The sequence below is a fragment of the Vipera ursinii genome (assembly GCF_947247035.1).
Source record: "Vipera ursinii genome assembly, chromosome: 1".
NCBI classification, from domain to species: domain Eukaryota; kingdom Metazoa; phylum Chordata; class Lepidosauria; order Squamata; family Viperidae; genus Vipera; species Vipera ursinii.
This window is the reverse complement of record NC_139512.1, coordinates 297,787,343-297,803,330: the sequence shown is the minus strand read 5'-3', so window position 1 is coordinate 297,803,330 and position 15,988 is coordinate 297,787,343. Positions and strand designations below refer to the sequence as shown.

General features: G+C 39.1%; 1 protein-coding gene across 1 annotated transcript in view; it reads right to left on the bottom strand.

Moving 5' to 3' along the window:
* GLP1R (glucagon like peptide 1 receptor) overlaps positions 1-15,988 on the bottom strand; it is a gene marked incomplete at its 5' end in the record, with an annotated part of 114,460 nt that overhangs the window by 84,419 nt on the left and 14,053 nt on the right. The window lies entirely within an intron of this gene.

Below are 15,988 nucleotides of genomic sequence, written 5' to 3'. Positions count from 1 at the left end.
CAGCTAAACCAAGTTCACATTTAAATACAGTATGTATTGTTAACTCCAATTATCCCAAAAATTAAAATAAACACTAAAATACTTCAATCATACATCTTTTATACCTAACAGTCTGTTTTAAAAACAAATAATTTCAGATTGGCGGGCAAAGATTATGATCCAAGAGCTAGTAAGTAATTGTTTAAGTAAAAAGACAAAGAAAAGCTGCAATAGGAAAAAGGACCAAGAGCCATGATGGCCGTGGTGCCACAATGGTTAGAATGCAGTATTGGAGGCTAATTCTGCCAACTGCCAGCAGTTTGATTCTCACTGGCTCAAGGATGACTCAGCCTTCCATCCTTCCGAGGTTGGTCAAATGAGGACCCAGATTGTTGGGGGCAATATGCTGACTCTACTTTAGAGAGGGCTGTAAAACACTATGAAGTGGTATATAAGTCTAAGTGCTATTGCTATTGCTGAGCAGCAGCAACATCTTAGAAATGTGTACCATAGGCAACAAAGGAAAACTACATTTTGTAAAGAAAGAGAAACTGATCTTCTTTGCCATCACAGTCTAGTTTAGAAAGCCCTAACTAACCATGCCTTCTTTGCCTAAAAAAACCCTATCGTTTATATTCTTTTGTAGATATTGTTGCTTTAACATGTCAAGCATATTTAAAAATTTATTTTTTAAAAAATTGATCTTATGCTGGGGAGATATAAATTTGAACCTGGTAAAATAACTTTTCCATCCATCCATTAATTCCAGTACTTGAGGGCTGTCACAAAGAAGAGAGGATCAACTTATCTTTCAAAGCATGAGAGGGCAGGACAAGAAGTAATGGGTGGAAGCTTGTTAAAGAGAGATCCAAAGTAGAAGAAGGAGTTTTTATGAAAGTGAGAACAATTCATCAATGGAACAGCTTGCCTCCTGGACTTATGGATGTTCCATCACTGGAAGTTTACAAAAATAGTCTGGATAACCATTTGACTGGAATCATATAAGGCTCCTGCCTTGAGCAGGTTGTTGGACTAGAAGACCTTCAAAGTCTTTCCAGCCCTATGATGCCATATTCTATGTTCTACTTCCTATTTCACTGACAAAGCTCTACGAATAAGAAGCAAGTCTCTCAGTTCTACTTACAAAATTCTACAGTAATAAGATTGTAGGCAGAGAGATAAGCTAAGGATGTCCATGAGTAGCAAGTGGGAAAGTAATCAAAAATAAACACAATCCTTCCTCATATTAACGGTAAATAACAGTCTGAGTAAACACAATAATAAGATCTGCCAAAGGAAATAGAAATTTAACAGAACTGTGCAGGATATCCAATATATAGCTTAATCTTTGCTGTGCTCTAGGCAATAAGGTTAAATTCTTTAAAATGACTTCAAAACTTGAATGAAGACGAATAGTAAGATGAGTGAATCTTTCTGGAAATGAAAATACTAACTTGTTACCAGATTTTTTTTCCAGAAAATGAAAATTATTCCAAACAACAGAATGAAAGGGAACCCAAACAACCATAATAAACAAATCAATATTTTTCATGCAGACTAATATTGGCTTCAGCAACAGAATTTGATGCAGAGCTAGTTTTCACGTGCAATTAAGAACACACACATGTGCTATATGATGGAATCTTCACGCCACCAACTGCAGTGGTGAAAGAACAGGAAAAAGCTGTAGTAAGCCTACAAAGTAAATTCAGTTTTAAAATGTTTGAGGAATACATCACAGAGATTTAAAAATATGAATATTCAACACAGAAAACCCCTATTTCCCTATAACCCAAATACGTGGTTTAATATATAAAGAGGCATTTATTTTATTAATTTATAGATTAGATTATAGCCTGCCTTTCCTTCAGAAGCTCATACTGTGGTACTTATGGTAGCAAGGGAAGGAAGACAATGATGCTACATACATAATAATGTTACTATGCAACTGACACAACTGCTTCAAATATTTTGATGCAAGTACATGGTTATTTTATTTATCTGACCATGACATCACATAGCACTTGTCATTTTGCTGTCAGCATAAGCAGTCTATTATGAATACCTCTCCCTCAAGGCTGCTTACGTGGAGACAATCCCTTCAGTTTTTATTCCCATAAATGTAACTCAGCCAGGTTCCATCAAAAACAATTTCAAGAGTTCATGCCTAATAAGCAGAGGCCTATTCTTGCCTGAATGGGCATGGTCAGAAGAAGATTTGAGACAGGACTAGTCCATTACAATAACAATCCATGGGAAACCACTAAGGAATCAATGCCTCTCAGCCTGCTGTGACGCAAGGATAGGAGAAAGAAACTTTCAGTCTTGAGTCTGCTAAATATATGGTATGAATTTTACAGTTTATCATGCTGCTTTTCGTTGTTATTAAAGACTTCGCTAGTATCAGCAATAGAACCATCTCTAATACTTCTAAAAGAACTAGGGAGCTGTGTCTTCGAATCTTTCCCTACAAGCCTTCTAGTGTAAGCATTTGCTTGAGTAAACCCGATACCTTTCCCACTGCTTCTCCAAATGCACTGTGCAAACCAAAGCTGGGTTATATACAACAGAAACTGTTCCTTAGACAAGAGAAACAGAAGAATGAAATAACCATTTCTAACTATAACCCCTACCTTCACAGTGGTACTATAATTTTATATAAACCAAAATTATATAAAATTTTAAAAATTACATAATTATAAAATTTCATTTAAATTAAACTTGATGGAAACTTTGACATAATCCTGCACTAAAACAGTTTAATTAATCAACTAAAATTGCATTAGTGGCATCTTCCAAATCCTACTTTAGAAAATGTTACGATCATGCTAGTTTACTTTGGACAAACTTAATTTTCATTAGTTACTGCATTTTTAAAATGCATAGGCAGAAATTATTAGCAACTAAAGAACAAAAATTCCATTATTCAAATAAATACATTTCATTTTATGATTTTTAAAAGATTCCCCGGCAAAATTCTGTCCCTTCAGAGTGATACTGCAATGCCAGTCATGAAAGGCTGCTTGGCCACATATCATTTTTTAATCTCTTTTTGCCAGTAGCAATCACTCAGTAATGCATTTCAATGGATGCCACTGTTTTAGTTTAAGCTTATTTCTTTATTTTTACACCACTTCAATCATACAACTCTCAGGATAAGACTACAAGAGTAGATCTACGTTAATGATTAATACTTCTAAGAAATATAAGAATTAAAACAACTTCAATCAAACTAAAACTAAAACCGTATGAACATTACTTTCCTGCTATGAGGGGAGCAATTGCACCCTTATGTTTCACATGACTGAAATATAGGCAGAGAGAATTTTTGATGATGGTGGTGACTGAATAATTTGGGTTTTGGCAAACAAGGGAAGGGAAGGATATCGAAAACAGAGCTATTTCAGAGAACATATCCTTTTTTCCCCTGACAGGCCTACAATCTTAAATTCAACATAGAAGGAATAACACAAAAAGAATAAGAAACTGGAAATAGATGTAAACAGTGAGATAATATGTGACAATGTATACTATTGTGCCTGTTTAAGCTTGATTAGAAACTCAATATCTTTTCAAAAAGGTCAACAACTTTTTATTTTAATGCAAAATAATTTCTGTATTCCACTCAGGTTTTGGAATCAATCTACAGAACATGGGAAGACATCATGATTCATTTCCATCTCCCACCACCAGCACCCTAAAAATATAACTTGCTGGTGCCTTCTGCAAGCAGATACAGCTAGCAAATCACAGGCAGTTGTATTTGTAGCTCATTTAGCATCTTGTCTGAATTGGAGGCCATACTTGGTTTAATTTCAGAATATACTAAGGAAAGAAGTCACAGTTTGTCGTTGGCTTCTGATCTTTGAGCCAACAGGCACAGTTACCGCAATATATACCAATTTGTTAGTGTCAGACAGCTCATCATTTTCTCCAGTCACCAGCAGTCAAACCATATCCCACCTGATTCAGGCAGAATGGGAAGATGGATTGCCGTATTGAGGAAAATATGAAACTCTTCAAGATTTCACAATCTCACTTCCTATGAACGTGAACAGAACTCTATTAATATTGTTCACTGAAACTAACCCTGAAAGATGTGAGATCTCAGAAATAGCATTCCAATTCCCAAACATCCTGGGAAGATACAAATATTAAGGGTATGAAATCATATTGAATGATTTACAAGATTAATGAATTATGTTCATGCTGTTCCCATTGAATAGTTGGCAATAAAGCAAATCAAAGTTTTCTGACTTGAAAGCAGACTGGAATGGCTTAGATAATTAACACTTCCTTTCTCCCTATTTGCCAACAGACATGTGGACTATTGAAAATCTCACTGTAGCCATTGTGAATAATTAATTTACTATATTTTAATTGTTTTTCCACAAGCTATAAAGCACCTAACTATAATTAAAATAAAACTTTAAAAAATTAAAATTAAAGTAGAACAATTTGTTATGATTTACACATCAGTTTATTTCTATTTTAATAAATTAACTATGAGTCTGTAAAAGGATGAAACCTATAGAGCAGCACAATAATTCTCAGCTTCAAACCTTCTTTGAAAAATACATTCCATTATTATATTTTCATTACTGTTTAGTTTGGCCATACCAACATTAAACTGTTAGGTCTAAACTAAGCTGAAGACATAAGGCAGTGAAAGAATAATTACAGAACTATTAAACATAATCTCTAGTATATAATTTCATGGGTCTTGCATTTCCTAATAGCATTTGATTGCAAATGAAGAATAAGACTATGTCTCAAAAGCTATTGTTCCAGCCAAAGGAAGCTGCTTTCTTTAATTAATTGCCTATGGCCCAGGGTAACTTCCTCTGAAGCTATTGTCACTCGACTAAGGATCCAATGCATACTTATCTAGTGTATTGATCAGTTCTAATTAGACATTCCTCCTATGATTATTTTAAGTAGTGATTTAAACATTGCAATAACTTTGCAAACACCATATTGAGATGGATGCCCAAAGTGCATAAATTACATTTGAATATTAATGCATGCACAGTATATTATTTTCAGATAACAGATGCATGCAATGTGGACTTCTCTTGTAAATGGAGTGAAGCTGTTTTCATCATTCGACTATTTAACATTTGCCCTATTCTGCATTCTGAGGAACAATTCACACTACATACATCAATCTATCTTTACACGCCTGAAGCCAATGTATCTTTGCCTCATCTATTTGGGAAAAACAGTGCCAGGAGAAAGAAGCCACTTTCACCAGCAATCTGATTGTAAAGGCTGCTCTGCACAAAGGCACTTCTCTTCACTAAGCATACAGAAGTTTGAAAGTCACAAATAAAAGGTGAAGTCTCCTTGATGAATTATTGGGCACTTTCCTTAACATTTTCCTGGCAATATGTTAATATAGTTTGCCATTGGCACCTTCTGAAATCATGTTTCAATTCCCACTCTAATATGCATTCCTATTATTTCTTGGTGAACTCACTTCCAAATACTATAACCTGGTTCAGTTTTCCTAGATCAGCAAAATTCAGCTATCTGCTGCCACCTAACTGGGCTGAGTGTTCTCTATTATTTTTTAAATTCTGAAGTCCACTGCATGCATTACAATGCCATATATACTGCTAGCACCTGGATTACTATAGTAAATACCACAGTACTTACTCATTTAAGGATGCTTAATTGGACCATGACATGTTAATTTTGCCAGACTAACATCAAAATAGTTTGGCAGGTATTAGCTTAATGTATGCCACATTCTATTCTCATATGTCATGAGCCTGATTTTCATGTAAGTCTTTCAATAAACTGATCTCTGAACATGCCTGTTTTAACAGCAAAAGGTTTTGATACAGTTTAGGCAGCTATAGAGCAAGACAAAATGAAAGGCAGCTTAAGACAGCTAACAAAACTAGTAAGTTACACAGCTGTTTCCTACAGGAAATAAGACTTGCATCAAGAAATTAAAAGTATCTTGGTCATTAAAAAAACATCAGCACTACTTCTATTACTTCTTACAGCTTCAGACATGTAACTGGCAGGCTAGCAAAAGGACAAAACAGTCTCAAAGAGGGAGAGAGGTTGCAGCCATCTTTCCATGTTTATACTAGTTCCTAACACCAGCCAAATATTTTGGACTGCATCATAGACTTAATTGAGTGCAGTGGCGTAGCGTGGGTTGTCAGCACCCGGGGCAAGGCAAGTAATTTGCGCCCCCTAACCTGTGGATTTTAGCATTCGAGTCTCTTCCACTAGCTCAGGAATTCTGGGAGTTGAAGTCCATGAGTCATAAGGGGGGCCTTCGCCCAGGTTTGCCTGGTGCGCCAGTTGCGGCCCTATCTTAGCCGGGATGATTTGTGCACGGTCACTCATGCGCTCGTGTCCTCTCATCTGGACTACTGCAACGCTCTCTACATGGGGCTGCCCTTGAGGACCACCCGGAAGCTCCAACTGGTACAGAATGCAGCCGCGAGAGTTGTGTTGGGAGTCTCCCGATACTCCCATGTTACACCTCTGCTCCGTGAGCTGCATTGGTTGCCAGTTGTCTTCCGGGTGAGATTCAAGGTACTGGTAACGGTGTTCAAAGCCCTCCATGGCATGGGGCCGGAGTACCTTAGGGAACATCTGCTGCCGGCATCAAGCTCCCTGCGCCCTGTGCGTTCCCACAGAGAGGGCCTCCTCAGGGTGCCACCGATCAGAGAATGTCGATTGGTGGCCCCCAGGGGGAGATCCTTCTCTGTGGGCGCTCTGGAGCTGTGGAATCAGCTACCGGTAGAGCTCCGGATGGCGCCCGATCTTCGCTCCTTTCGTCGCAATCTCAAGACGTTTCTGTTTGTACAAGCCGGCCTAGCCTGATGGGGATTGGTGGGGTTGTTTTATTTTTGGTGTCTTATTTTATCTTGGGGTTTTTAGAATTGTATTCCAATTGTTTTAACTTGGGCAATCATTTAATCTCTTTTTAATGTTTGTATTTAGTATTTTATTCTGCCCTGTGAACCGCCCTGAGTCCTCAGGGAGAAGGGCGGTATATAAATATTATTAAATTAAATTAAATAAAAGAGCCAAGGTTGCCTACCCCTGAGTTAGGTTCAAGGCAAAAAAGGGTCTCTGGAGAAGAGGGAAAATGCTAGTTTAAAACTGAAACAAGGCAACTTTAAGGTGCCTCAGCTGTGATTTAGGATGAGACAAAGAGAGGACATGGCGTTGAAAATGGTTAATGGGGCATGTTTGTTCCACTCTTAGTGGACGTCAGGATAAACCCCACGAGAGAATGACCTTACAACAGATGTGAATAGGCTTGGACTACGTTTGTAGATTGAGTGCATACATCACATGGAGCGATGATGGGCTTCATCAAGATTTATGATCCCACAATTGGCTAGTTTTCTCCATCTTGTCCTAAACCCTGGATACCAACCACGGTTTATGGCTTAGCATGTGGCGTGGGGTTGACCCAACATGTTAGGCGACAAACAATGACTTCCAACTTACAATGCCTCAGCTTCCCAAGGTTATTCCAAAGCCGAAAAAGCCAACCAACCCACCCTGCAGCTTTGCCTGCTTAGGCTGTACCCCAGGAATTCATACTTGCTGCTCGCCCGACCTATTTTCTGCCCAGACGCTGCTTATCCAAGCCAAGCCGCCTCCTTCTCTTTGGCACCTCACCCCAAAGATTCGCCGGCCTGGCTGGAAACTCTCGCTGCTGGCGACGTGTGTCGGGGGGGCGTCCCGATCGCCTCCTGCAGGGGGAACCGAGTGGCCACAGAGAGTCAATACGGCAGGAGGAGGAGGAGGAGGAGGAGCAGCAAGCAGCCGCAGGTGTGGCGGCTGCAGTTGTTACCTTTACCTCCGGGAAAGGAGGAGACGGGGGCGGGAGCTGGGTCGGGGGGGCGGGCTTGCAGGTTGAGAGCCAAGCGGAGGAGAGCCGCGGCGGGAGAAAGAGAGGGAGGCAAGACGCCGCCAAGCCTCCCCACCCCCACCCGAGAAAGGAGGCGATCCGCAGCCGCGAGAGGATGGGATCCCGCTCTGGCTGGGCGCAGCGAATGCGGTTGCTTTCTATGCTCCGCCCACTCGCTCGCTCCTCCGACCCTTGGTGAAGCAGAATCGTCCCCCTCCGGCGAGCTTAATGGGCGCCCCCCCGATGTTGCGCCCGGTGCGGCCCGCCCCCCCTACACCCCCCACGCTACGCCACTGATTGAGTGTTCTGTATTATTCTGTATTTAAATTCTGAAGTTCACTGTATGCATTACAATGCCATATCTACTGCTAATACCTGGATTTTTAAAACCATGGTTTAGTGAAACAAAACATTAAGGCTGATATATGCTGGTTAATTGAGAAAGCCAAATAATACCAAATGAACTCAGTATGTGCTTCTTGGATTATAGAAAGAGTTTCAACTGTATCAGTTATGTCAAGCAATGGAATATGCTCAGAAAAATGGGAATCCCCGAACATCTCATTGTCCTCATGAAAAATACAGATCAGGAACTCACAGTATGAACAGAACTGGGCAAACAGATTGTTTTTTGGTTGGCAAAGGAATGTGACAGTCTGTATCCCCCCCTTCCTCCTCATTTCTTTAACTTGTATGCTGAATATATACTGCTCAAAAAAATAAAGGGAACACTTAAACAACACAATGTACTGTATTTAATAGTAGGATGTCTTATTTTCTGTTTCCTTTATTTTTTTGAGCAGTATATATTAAGGGCAGCTGGATTGGAAGAAGATGGGCATGGTTTTAAATTTTGAGGAAGAAACTTCAAATCCCGAGTGCCGCATAACAGAGTGAGCGCCTGTTACTCGTCCCAGCTTCTGCCAACCTAGCAGTTCGAAAGCACGTAAAAATGCAAGTAGAAAAATAGGGACCACTCCGGTGGGAAGGTAACAGTGTTCCGTGCGCCTTTGGCGTCTAGTCATGCCGGCCACATGACCACGGAGACGTCCTCGGACAAACGCTGGCTCTTCGGCTTTGAAACAGAGATGAGCACCGGCCCCTAGAGTTGGAAATGACTAGCACACATGTGCAGGGGAACCTTTACCTTTACCTTATCCTGATGATACTATTGTAATAGTATAATAGTGAAAATGTAAAAGATCCACCAACTCTACTGCTAAAAGTCAAGGTGCACAGAGGGAAAAAAGAGACTAAAATTAAATACAAAGAAGACAAAACTAATGGCAATAAATATAACAAACAGTCTTAGCATTGACAATAAAGATATCCAAGTGATAGATAGTTTCTGCCTTTTAGGATCAATTATCAACACTAAGGAAACAAGCAGTCAAGAAATATGCTGCAGCTTAGCACTTGGCAGAGTATCCATAAAAGCCATGAGAAAGATACTCAATTGCTATAATGTCAATATATATGAAGATCAGAATACTGCATACCATGGTATTCCTGGTGACATTCTTTGGAAGTGAAAGTTGGATTTCAAAGAAGCAGTATAGAAAAGAGTATTGATGCTTGGAAAAGTCTCCTGAGAATACCATGGACAACCAAGAAAACAAACAAATGGGTAATTTAACAAATCAATGCAGAGTACTAACTTAAGGCAGAAATTACAAAGTTTAAATTACCCTATTTCTGGGACATTATGTGAAGCCTTAGCTCTCTGGAAAAGGTTCTAATGCTGGTTAAGGTGGAAGAAAAGAGAAGAGGACGACCAGCAGCAAGGTGGGTGGTCTCAGTTACAGTGATGATGAGTACACTACTGGAAGACCAGGTTAGGTACAGATTGTTATGGAGAAAATCTGTCTATGTGGCTGCTGAGTCAGCAATGACTAAATGGCACATAATCAATCAATTAATGAACAAATCATAGAGACTAGGTTATAAATTATCTTATACCATAACGGTTGAGTCTATACAGGTAGTCCCTGACTTACAACCATTTGTTTACCAACCATTCAAAGTTACAACAGTACTGAAAAAAGTGACCCATGACCAATTCTCATGCTTATGATTATTGAGCATCCCTGTTGTCATATGATCAAAATTTGGGTGCTTAACGACCAACATGTATACAATGGTTGCAGCATCCTGAGGTGACATGATCACCATTTGCAATATTCCCAGCTGGAGTCTGACAAGAAAATCAATAGGGGAAGATAGGTTTGCTTAGTAACTATGTGATTCACTTAACAACTTCAGTGTTCACTTAACAATCATGGCAAAAAGATCATAAAATTGGGCACAACACATTTAATAACCACCTAGCTTAGCAATGAAAATTCTGGACCCAATGATTGTTATCAGTCAAGGACTACCTATATATCATGTAAACTGAAAACATGTGACCTTGAGCTTTAGTATATTGAATAGAACAATTATGCTAGAAATATAAATCTCTAAACAAAATATGCACTAGTGGTATATGAATTAAATAAGAGACAATTACTGTAGGAATACTGACAATCTTACCGAACCATTCTTCTCACTCTGCTCCAGCTTTTCAGTTAGGTGATCCAAATACTGATGTTCAGACACCTAAGTAAGGAATAATATACAGAGACACATATATTAATAAGGCAGAAGAACCCTACTATTTTTTTATTTTCATTTTCATTTGGATGTCTTTTCTTATGATTAGTCAAGCAGAAATTAGAAATGTGAATAAAATAGGTACCTTAGCACTGAATAAGACTTTTGGCAATTTCGTCATGGTTTTAGCTTTTATTGTTGACATTTTCAGCCAGAATAAATGGAACTCTTTATTTTTCATACTTAGTTTCCTCTGAATATACTGAAGGATTGCAAAAGGATTTTGAATGCAGGAGTACAATAAAATGACACAATTTGCCTCCTGCTTTCATTCCCTTATATTTTGGGAGAACAAAAATACACCAAAAGCAAAGATAATGAATAAATTACAACTCTAACTCTATTCTTTAATTTATTTTAATTTATTTCAAATTTTTATTTTTAATTTACTGTACAGAGACCTTTAAGTTCTGTTGTTGTTAGCCGCCCTGAGTCCCTCGGGAGATAGGGCGGGATATAAATCCTATAAATAAATAAATAAATAAATAAATAAATAAATAAATAAATAAATAAATAAATAAATAAATAAATAAATAAATTCTCAAGCTGTACCATAATATCACTAGGCTTTCAGAAGTATAGGATCCAATACTCTAATGCCAGTTCAGTCAACAATTTTGTCAATGAACATGGTAATCACTTATCTTTCCAATGCCATTTTTTTAAACTTTCAATTAAAAATTTCACTAGGCTCAGCCGGAATAAACAGTATATCAGCTATTAGTAGTCCCAAACTGATAAGCTATCATCACAGAAAAGCCACAATTTAAAATTTCCAATATATGATAATTTACCAGCCTTAAAATTATTCAGAATAACATGTAAAATTAAACAGGTTTTTTTGGAGATGGAAGGATGGAGAAGGACCAGCTCAAACATCAATATATCTTTCATTTTCCTATAGAAACTAATTGAATTGTACCCTATGATACTGAAAGAAATTGCTGTCTGCTGAAAACCTATTGTGTAATTCTGTGATTATAATATTTGTCTCTTACGAGTTTTCTAAATGTTTTGCTTTCAATGTGTAATATTAAAGAGTAATAACCTTTAACTGCAGTAACACAACCAAACACTTCCTGTAACAGTTGGTAAGACTCTCACATTGCTGTACAGGTATAGCAATTTTTCCAAATTAATTCAATAAGCTTTGTGTTTAACAAGGAACAAAGTAAGAGATAAATTTTATTAAAGAGACACATTATCTATTGTTCATTCTGGGGCTACAAATGAATTCTTGTATTCTACATTTCACTTTTCTCTTTCCATTCTTTTTTCTCTTTATCCACTCTCTACATTCAGGATTAATTTATCCCCTAATCTAAAATAAATAATTTGAAAATTAGATTCTGGAAATGGGACAGAAATAATCTTCAAAGCGCTAATTCAACAAGCATACACATTTTTGATGTTTCAGCTAAGTCTTTTAGACTCTTTCTTCTGGCTAGTTAACTTGCAGAGTAATGTCATTTATAGCCATTATCAATATGCCATTGGGTAGAAAGGAAGTTCAGCAATAGCCAAGCTGCTGGGAAGCAAAACAGAAACAAGTTCTGACAGCAGTCCAACTTTGAATGTACATGCCAGGAGGCTTCACACAAACTTGGAGTCCTGGAAGACTTTCCCCCCCCCCCCCAGGCTTTCTTCTCCGTTTTGCTTCTCCAACTAGACAGGCAGGTAGAACAAATCCCGTTTTACATGTTCAAGTTCAAGAAACATGCAGTCCCCCTCAAATCTGTTCACAATTTTCAGGAGATCATGTTCCCCATATTCCTGAAATTCTTTCAAATCACTTTCTAGAAGAATTGCTCATGAAAGTTTTTATATCTCTGAAAACATTCCACATGAAACAATAAATTACTGATCGGTTCCATTGTTTTGGTCGTATAATAAAATCCTTCTGACTCGAACAAAACCGAATCCAATTTCAAATGACAAATCATTTAGTACTCCAATACTAAAGCACTAAACAAAAATACCAAATGCATAATAGAAATTTAACACAGAAGTGTACCAAATATGTGACCAGCCACTATTATTACAAATGATCAGTATCTTATGTTATACAATAATATAAGCTATCACAATGAAGGAATAAGAGAAATCTCTTCTGTATCAAATATACTATTATTCTAAAATATTAGAGTGAGAGGGAATTAAAAAAGAAAATAATACAACAGTAAGAGTAAAAAGAAAAATAATAATAAAAGGGGAACAAAACAGAACAGAAATTTTGGAAATAATGAATCTGAAATTGTTTTTCATGAATCTGCTTAAATAACAAGTGATGATAGTGGATGTTCTTAGAATATTCTTTTCTATGCCCACTTTGCACCATCAGAAGAAGTTTTTTTCTCTTCTCTCTTTTAAGTTACTAAACCAGGACATCTTTTAACAAAACCAGTACAGCAAAAGAGGTAGCTGGATTATCTCCCACCATCCCCTTCCAAGTTCTGTTTTGTTAACAAAAACAATTTATGATTACACTTCAGTTGCAGACTGTGCTAAAAGAAAATTATGTACCAAGGTAACACAGTTCCATGCCAAGATGTCTCAATTCTGAAATGTGCCAATAGATTTATTTCAAATATATAACATAAATGCACATTGGTGGAAAAAGGCTAAGACAGCCACTAAAATACTTACTACTGGAAATACTAAATAATCCCAATTCAAGCTCAGTATCTTTCACAAACAGTTTACCTTCCAACAATTGTTAGAACTATCAGGATTAAGAAGTTTTAATAAAAGCACACAGCATCCATGTTTCTCAGAATTATAAGCTTTGTGCATGGTTCCCAAACACTGCATTTACACTGCACAAGCATTTATTCACATTCACTTGCTGTTTGCAAAGTTAACTAATATTCTCTGAAAATTGATACTGTCAGTCACAGAAGTGTCAGTATTTTAAAACCAAGCTTATATGTGTATTTTTTCTATGCAATTTTTCCCCAACTTGCTAATTTCCAAATATAGTAGACTAACTTCCAGTATTCCCAGACAAAATGAAAAAGAATGAATGTTTAGTAGTCCAACATGGGTAATCAAGGTATTGAGAACCAGCATAGTGTACTTGTGAAAGTACTGGACAAATAACAGGGACACCTAGATTCTAGTCCATGTTCAGATGGATTTATCGCTATGTTTCACAACCTAAATGACTTCACTAAGTTGTTGGGGAACATTAAGAGGAAGGAACAGGTAGGATAAAAACTGAATGAATAAATACCGGAAAGCAATTTGTGAAGTTTAGGGTTAGATCTTAATGCCCAAATCAAACTACCGGTATTTTCTAGTTCACTCAAGAGAGCTACCACTTCTCAATCCTGTATTTCATTTATACTCTTCCAAGGACAGAGAATCAAGAGAAACCGGCCAATCTATGCATACTATCGCTGCTTTCCGTATATGCATTTCTGCCCTTACTATTAAGAAAGAACTATTAAGCATGAGAGACAGGATTTAGAAACAGCACTTCTGAAGGAAATATAGAGACAGCAGTGGTACTTTCAGGTAATGCCACAGATAAAACCAGATGCAGAGAATTAAAATGCAACGTAAGTCTGTCAGAATACAGTATGATTTAGATTTATAATAAAAAAAATTCTCAGAAATTATGGAGCAACACACAAAGAAGATGTTTTACCACTGAATCAAATCTAAAGCAGCAATAAAATCTGCAGATAAAAAGATCATCAGAAAAGATCAAGACAGAAAACGTAAGCAATACTGTTTGTATTTAACAAAAGCAACAAACTAAAATATTTTGGTTTAATAAAACATTGTGAGAATTAGATGGATAGAAGTACATATAAGAAATCCTTTATTACTCTGCTTCTCCCTTCAGAAGACCAATAAATCAGGAAAAAAATATTTATTTATTTATTATTTTATTTTATTAGACTTATATACCGCCCTTCTCCCATAGGACTCAGGGCGGTTCACAAGGTTTTTTAAAAACAAAAATTAAAAACAATTAAATGATTACACTAACCTTGAACTAAAAACCCCAATTACAACTAAAATACAATTAAAAACCCAGTTAATACTCTCAGTCCAGGCCAGAAAGCTCGAAGAGCCAGGTCTTCAGGTCCTGGCGGAATGAGCGAAGGTCAGGGGCAGTCCTAAGCTCTACAGGCAGCTGGTTCCAAAGGGCCGGCGCACCCACTGAGAAGGCCCTCCCCCTGGGTATTGTCCGCCGGCAATCTTTTACCAGCGGTACCCTGAGAAGACCCTCCCTGGGGGAGCGCACAGGACGAAGGGAGCTTGATGCCGGCAGCAGGTGTTCCCTCAGATATCCCGGACCCAAGCCATTAAGGGCTTTATAGGTCATCACCAGCACATTGAATCTCACCCGGAGGGCAACCGGAAGCCAATGCAGCTCGTGGAGTAGAGGTGTTACATGGGAGCATCGGGAAACCCCCATCACAACCCGCGCGGCTGCATTCTGCACCAGCTGGAGCCTCTGAGTGGTCCTCAAGGGCAGCCCCATGTAGAGAGCGTTGCAGTAGTCCAATTGGGAGGTCACAAGCGCTTGAGTGACTGTGCGCAGGGCATCTCGGTCCAGGTAGGGCCGCAACTGGCGCACCAGGTGAACCTGGGCAAAAGCCCCCCTGGTCACGGCTCCTATATGGTCTTCAAAACTGAGCCGCGAATCCAGGAGGACGCCCAAGTTGCGAGCCCTATCGACGGGGGGTAACACCTCACCCCCCATCATTAAAGATGGAATGGACTGGTTAGTCCGAGATGCCAGTATGCACAGCCACTCAGTCTTGGCAGGATTGAGACGAAGCCTGTTTCTCCCCATCCAGACCTGGACCGCCTCCAGGCAGCGGGGCATCACGGCGAGGGCATCACTGGGTTGGTTCGGGGTGGAGAAAAAAAGTTGGGTATCATCAGCGTACTGATGATACCCCACCCCGAAACCACAAATGATCTCGCCCAGCGGCTTCATATAGATGTTGAACAGGAGGGGAGAGAGAACCGACCCCTGAGGAACTCCACAAACAAGAGGCCTCAGGGTGGACCTCTGCCCTCCCGTCAACACCGACTGCAAGCGGCCCAGGAGATAGGAGAACCACTGCAAAACAGTGCCTCCCACTCCCAGCCCCCTGAGATGCCGCAATAGGATACCATGGTCGATGGTATCAAAAGCCGCTGAGAGATCTAATAGAACTAGGACAGAGGAGCAACCTCTGTCCCGAGCCCGCCAGAGCTCATTCACCAGCGCGACCAATGCCGTCTCCGTGCTGTGCCTGGGCCTGAAACCCGATTGGTACGGGTCCAGATAATCAGTTTCCTCCAGGAACAGAGGAAGCTGATGCGCCACCACACTCTCAACAACCTTCGCCAGAAAGCGAAGGTTGGAGACAGGACGATAGTTGTTTAAAATCGCTGGGTCCAGGGCAGGCTTCTTGAGAAGGGGCCTCACCACTGCCTCCTTCAAAGCGGCGGGGAAGACAC